Source organism: Brienomyrus brachyistius, chromosome 15 (genome assembly GCF_023856365.1).
Source record: "Brienomyrus brachyistius isolate T26 chromosome 15, BBRACH_0.4, whole genome shotgun sequence".
Taxonomy (NCBI): Eukaryota; Metazoa; Chordata; class Actinopteri; order Osteoglossiformes; family Mormyridae; genus Brienomyrus; species Brienomyrus brachyistius.
In genome coordinates, this window is record NC_064547.1 from 23,661,415 (window position 1) to 23,669,031 (window position 7,617).

A 7,617-nucleotide genomic window follows, 5' to 3' on the forward strand; every position below is an offset into this window, starting at 1 on the left:
CTGTCCTGACTACACTCTAAAAGATAATAAGATAATGTTTGAGAAAATACTTCTTTACACAGCGTGTAGTTAGACTATGGAATAGTCTTCCTTCTAGTGTAGCACAAGATAAAACCCTGGGTTCCTTTAAATCAGAGCTACAGTAGATAAGATTTGAACAACCCTGAGCTATTAGTTAAGTTCTCCTCAAATGAGCTTGATGAGCCGAATGGCCTCCTCTCATTTGTAAATTTCTTATGTTCTTAAATAATAAATCATGTCACATTTCAACAGATGGACTTCGGCAAACTCCAGTGACTCTTAAAAATGTTTCATATATTGTTCTATTATATACAAAAAAATGGTTAGTAGAAAAATAGTCGCTGCACCAGGTACATAGTTTAAAAGTCGCGTAATTAGTAATGGGTTTATTTGGGCCATAACATACTATAAGCCAATCAGATTGTCTTCTCCCATTCCCTTTAAAAATCCGGTGCACTTGTACCTTGGGAGATTGCTGTTATAACGGCGGATTTGCCAGGTCGTAGAAATTAACATTTCTATGCAGAGGAAACAGATCTGCTCATGTGTGAAGTGAAAGTGTGCAGGCAAGCCATATACGGCAATAGCTGGATTCCACCAGCTTTATTATTATTATTATTATTATTTATTTATTTATTTTTATTACAGCAATCTCCCCTGATACATTCCAATACCTACTTCGGTACACCAAAACCATAGATAATAGCAGACCCCATATATAACACGGTTTTCTTGGTAAAGTTTAATTGATAAATAACAGAGAGCAAGACATTAAATACCAACATTAAATACAGGTTTATGTTGATTAATAGCACAATAACTTTCCACTGACTCCAAATAGCAATGCACCAATAATGCATTGTAAGACCAACACGCCCAAGGGTACATTTGCTGTTTAAACAACATGGGCACTGCATGGGAAAATGAGCACTGCGCCGGGCTCATGCTAGCAAAGATCCCTGCGTCACACCTGGCGGCGGTTTGCACTGGATGCAAAATAGGGCCCAAGGTCTTTTGATTAATCAAAAAGCTCTCAGACTCCAATAGCTTCACTACAATGAACCGCTAAAAGTGGCCATATTGAATGTACAGTTCACCCTTTCGCTTTGTGGATATTAGGAGCACAGCGCCCCCCCCCCCCCCCCCGATCTGTAAAAACACTTAGGTGTATTTGGACCCCATGGTGAGTGAAAAGTTATGCGAAATGTGAGATACAAAGATCATTGCAAGATCATTGTGAGATATCAACTGAGAAGCTGCGGTAAATGCACTTACTGTTCTCCAAACCAGCACTGTACATATATTTTATGCATGTATGAGTTACTAAACTTTTTGTGTGTGTCGTCTGCCGGCCGTCGCATGTCGTCTGTGGCTTTCACAGCTCAGCACCCACAACATCTTTTTAAAGAAGAGATATTGTGGATAAACAAAAAAAAAGTTGCTGGTGTGGTGGTACCTTTTCAGTTTAAAGTCCGACGTGTAACAGACTGATGCTGTTCGCCGTAGACTCTGCCGAAATATATGCCAACTAAAACTGGAAATGCTGCAAACTTATTTCACCGCAGGAAGCATTGGCTTCCAGTAAAACATACAGGATGCAAGTGCTTACAGTCACAGACACCAGCAATTCGGGTTTCCACTTTTAATTTTAAGAAATTGCATTCTGCATTGGTTCAAAACGGGACACAGCATTTTATTTTTCAATACGGAATGGGTGGCAACTCAACCAGCAACGTCAAACCCATTTCCTGGAACAAGCAGCGAGGCAGCCAGAGAACACCCAGCAACAGCAATACTGTCAGTGGTTCCTACTGTCATGCCCTACGACAAAAAGATCATTATTGTATTTATTCGGATTTATTTACAGTAGTAAAATTAGATTTCAATTTGCAGTACATTCAATCTGTTGTCTTTTATCATGTTCTGGATCGTTTAATGGGTATTCAAAATGGAGTCTTTAAGTACAGAAATAATAAATATCGTGCTGATTATCAATATTGACTCATATAAAAAAATTATTTATATTTTACCATAACACCCAACTAGTCGCTTAGGGGTTTCTCCTTTTGTTAGCATTTAGCAAGGTTTGAATTGCAATGATAGTACCCGAGAAACAATATACTTTGTGTTTTGCTACAATATGCAAACTTGATGTATATATTTCCAAAACAAATAAAGCACCTATGTGTATTTTTTTAAATTGGGGAATTAAGAAAACTGAAATTGAACAAATATTTGAGAAGTCTAATTCTCACTGAACATAGTTCTGCATATATATATAAATACTGTATATAAACAAACACGATATTCACTGTTCAGTGTTTGTTGATCAGCTATGCTTTGTTGTGTCTGTCCAGTGCTCCATGTGTGTGAATTGACAATAAAAAAACGCCAAATATGAACAGTATATTCTCAGTCAGCTTACTGGAAGCCTCTGATTTAAGTGGTTTTTGAGTTGTAAGTGGCTTATTTGTGATGGTCGGTCTGCACAAATTTCTAGGTTTTGGACAGGGGTGGGGAAATCTTTGACCTACTGAGGGTCTTACAATCAACCATTCTGTAGAAGCCCTCCATTATCCATTTCAGAGGATGACCTACTATAAGAATAATTCAAGAAAACGTTCCTGAATGGGAGAGCATAAGTGCATTGTGCCAAAAGTACAAAGGTGAGTAAGAGAAACTGGTGAGACTCTGGGTGTTATTTCTGCTATTGGAGTGGCCTAAAAACATACAGTGGAGATACGAGCTGACATGACTGACTACACTAATCTTGCAGTAACTTGTATCTGATAGTAGATAAAAGAGGGAGGAGTCTAGTAAATAAATCTTTGTCCCATAAAAATGTGTATTTCAGCATTGAACAAAATAGCTAAATATAGCTACTTTAATGTTATGTCAAATAAAGTAATACAAATTTAGCAATAAAATCTATTGTAAAAATATATTGATCGATAGATGGTTTGATTTCTTTTGTCAAGTAGAAATATATTAATCTAGTGCACAATGTTAACAACTTGTTACATTTTAAAATGAATTACATAAAAAAATATATAAAAAAATACAGATGAGAACTCTAATCAGCTATTAAGAAGTACTAATAAGGCAGTGTGTAGACTCTTAGGCCCTGTTGCTTTAAACTTCACATGTTTGTGTGACAGGCATCAGGCTTCATTAGGGAGAGCGTCTCGCCTGCACTGGTGCGGCATGCCGGAGGCGCCTGCTGCAAGCAGGAAGACGGGCTGCCTGTCTCACTCTCGCTCGCCCCACCACTAAAGTCTCCATCAGTGAGATGCACGTGGATAACTATATGACGATGGAAGCAGTAAAAAGCAAGTCTTATTTCCATAGAGACAATCGCAAAGTGGATTTAAAAACCTCTTGTTAGCTTGGTGTCCTTGAGAGCTGCTTTTATGGATGGAAAAAAAAAGTCCATTTAAGTCCACTTTCTGCAGGCTATGGAGATTTCTTTTTCCATTTCTTAGATTTTTCCTTAAAAATGGTTAAGTAAGACTTAAATTTTTGTCTTAGTTGAGCGTGAAGGGGAGGTTTTGGGTTAAAAGCTTAATAAAGGTTGAAATTTGGGTTAATACCTTAGACCACAATGACTATATATTATATTACTCGCACTCCAGTCTTCGTATGCATAATTGTTATAGTTTTTTTTTAGATAACATAATGAATAAGGGTGGAAATGCAACACCACTGAAACGGAACAAGACGGATATTTAAAGTTCTGCAGAGTGTTTACTCATGTAAAGGAAAGCAAAAAACAGCCCTGTTGCCTGTTTGCATATAAGGACAACAAAGACGAAAGTAAAATAACAAAGTGAATGGCACAATGTACAATATCTAGACAGTAACAGTACTAGTTACCAGGATCAATAGTAAAGTTATATAGAAAAAAATCAGGCCCTTTCCATAATGCACATTATTAAGATACGTATTGACAATGGAGCATGCCGTGTATCTGGGTGCCATTATGCTGCCATGCAGAAACACACTGAGTGAAATTACATGAGGTCAGGCAATTTCTTTATTTTACGGTTTCTTTTATCAATAGTAGGAGTAATTGAGTTTCTCTTCTTATTGAATGGGACTGCTTTCCGAAGACAATGGAATTAGCGGCAGAGGTAATAATTTCAGGTCCAGAAAGTAAAAATCCAGACCAAGATTTTGTTTCAACCAACCGCTTGAATATTTTGTGGATGTGACTCTTTATACTCAATTGGCTGGTTGAAATGAAACCTTGGTCTGGATTTTTATGTTCTGGGCCTGAACTTTCCATGTCTGATAAGGATACAGACACAGTGCCTAAGCAAGACCTGCATTTGCCCTGGTTTCGCACCAGACTCTGCACAGATGAGAGCAGAGGCAAAGGCCTTGAGGTGACTGGCTGGCAAAACCGTGTCATTGACAGAAGCCCTGTGAGGTGGACTGGATGGGGAGATGCGACAAATAGGGCTGTGCGGTGTGAGTTTCATGTCATGTGTCAGAAGGAGTTAGTCATGTGATGTTTGTTTGTCCTAATTATGCATCAGAGCGAGAAGATGTGACAAGCCATCTGTTATCAGTTGGATGTACAGTACTGACTTTAGTGAGATGGTTCTGAAGGTTTTTCGAGGGATTGGTAAAGCCAGGTTATGAGAAATGAGGCATCTTATCTAAGAAACATATAGAAACATTTCGACTGTTAATCTACACTTCAGTATAATAGTACTCATACTAAAAGTTGGTAGACTGGTGTCTCTAAATCAGGGGTCATCAGCATCAGACACTGCTGTGCATCCAGACAAACCCCCCCCCCCCCCCCCAAATAATGATATATAGTCTGTATATGTTGCGTGTTTATGTCTGTTTCTCTGTGCATTGGAATATAGAAGGATGCATGGTTGGGAAATAGATGTAGCTTGTGTTACAGAAATAACCGCAGTAACTTTGCTTGTTGGCCTCTTGTGTTATTCACTTTAGAGCATGCAAATTTTTGCTGCCATGAGAATTATATATTGTGTTTACGGGGATTTTTGGAAACGTAGCTAGTAAAATAATTTAGGAACTACCGCACAACATCGGAATCTGAATGACAAACACAATGTGTCGTAAGACATGAGGCAATATTTATGATCATATAAGCCACTGAAATGTATCAGGACTGCATCTACATGTTTACCAAATGAATTTATGAAGAAATTTTCAGTGGGTTTTTGGAGAAATTGCGTACAGTGATGATTGAAAGAAATGTGTTGATTTTTAAAAAATCAAAAATGTTAATTATACTGGAGATACACACAAAATATATTATTTCATTTAAAAAGATGGAGCTTATAACTCAAAGGCATAAAGTGAAAAAAACAACAATTGAAGCTGGATTACGGATATACAGTTTAGCGGCTTAGCATGTAAATCTTCAGAGGGAAAGTCACTGCCATTTTAAGATGCTGAAGAAATGGAAGACATTCTTTGAGCGCTCTTAAACTGCTCAGATGTGACCTGAATGACACCTCAAATTTAAATGCCCTCTAAAAACTACGCAAACAGTGTAACTGAGAATACAGATTCACTTTAATCAGGCCTAATTAATATTTATAATAATTCTTCAGCATAATCCCACTCAGACATTTAAATATTGTTACTTGCTCAGCTTTTTGATAATGGGCTATTTAATAAGTGAAACTTCGTGGGGGAAAAAAAACATTCCGTACCTTTGTAATTGTGAAATGGGCTCAAGCTGTGTTGTGCTGAATGAATGAATAAATGAATGAATGAACGAATGAATGAATGAATGAATGAATAAATGAATGAATGAATGAACGAATGAATGAATGAACGAATGAATGAAGTATATGGTACAAGGGCTTTATTATGAATTGTTATGAGATTTTTCCTTTTCTAGGAATGGGAAGAACCAAAATCCTTCAGAACAGGAGATGTAAAAGTTCTAAAATCGGCACTAAAGATATGAATATGATGCTCTCATTACTATACATTTAGTCACAATTAACTTTTCATGTTGATGTTTTGCACAGTTGCAACAACCTAGCTAGAAATTTTTATAGCATTTTAATGTTGACATCTGAATGATTTAACAGGGTGGGGTTTTGTGATTTGAAGTATGTGATTTGTAAGTTAACATACTGTAGGTCCAGGGCCAATATAAAGGGGGGGGGGTTGGGGGGTTGGACTATTCCGAGGGCCCTTCAGTAACAGGGGCCCTAAAAGATGTAAAACATAATTGGATTGGTCTGGGTTGAGGGCCTGATATGATTCGCTCTCATGGGGCTGAAAATCTGCAGTGGTGCCACTGCATGGTCAGATGTAAAGATGAACCATTATCAGATTGTTAACTCCCCAAACATTTGTGGAACACCCCATAGAGAACATGTAATTGAACTACAGCGGAACTGTCCACTATGGGTTTTAGCGAGCATATATTTATGTAGCCCGTTAAACCATCGAACGCGGTGTGACGATGTCTAGCTAAGCAGGACTGCAAGTAAAAGATAAAAGACCTCGACGTTGTGTGATATTGGGGAAAACTAAAACTATTCAACAATCTCACTTGTTCTTCCTGTTTGCCGGCTTGAACCTATTTTTATTTCCAAAACTACAAAGAAACCATCCCTTCAAATATGAGGAGTATGCATAACTGTTGGGTATGAAACTGATAAAAAAAATGGCCTTTATTATTTCAAAATACAACAGCACATGCTGACATTATTCTACTTATAAATTAAATATCCCTTTTATAAGAATACTTTTAGTTAATGGTAATAGTTAAATTAATTACCATGAAATAGATAAATATTGCATGTTAAACTCTATTAAAGTGAGTATAAATTTGCACATTAATGCATGTTTTTCTCTTTTGGATTCACGCATCACAGCTTGCTTGGCCCCATCTGACGCCAGCAGTGATCTGGAATGACTGAAACACACCGGGCATATTGGCATCTATCAGCTGTTGGAATTTTTTCAGAGCCCCCTGCCTGACTACAATATCTGCATGTTTTTTCTGAGCAACACCTGAATGCAGACGAAGCATAACGACAAAGTTAAATGCAGAGTTGCAAGCACATTCAAGTAAACTTTCACCTGATTGCTATTCATGATGACCTTTGACGTCATTTAAAGATTAAATAGCTATTCTACAACTTCAAACCCGATCAGTTGTGCTTACCAGGAAATCTGCACGTCTACTGTACCAAAAAAATCTGGGTATACTGTTTTGTGGAAAAGAAAATGCTGTAAGTGATTAACAGGTGTCTCCAGAGTTACTGAAATGTGTTTAAAGTTAAGTTGTAATGAACTGATCTGCAGCAGCTCCAAGCAGATGTAGTTCACAGGCGTCAGACCTGGCAACCATCTGCCTGTGGAACATCTGCCCAACTAACCAATAACTGACATTTTTAAGGAGCATTCACAGTAGTCGGCATCTTGTGTCTGCTAAAGCTGTGCTGCTGTATGCTAGTACAGTACAGAAATAACTCATCTTTACAGTCTCCTGAATCATCGGTAGAACTTCATGCTTTGTTGCTCGCAGAGTATCTGCACAGTAAGAACTTTCTGCACAGGGCTGGATTCAGCCAGCTGGTGAACAAA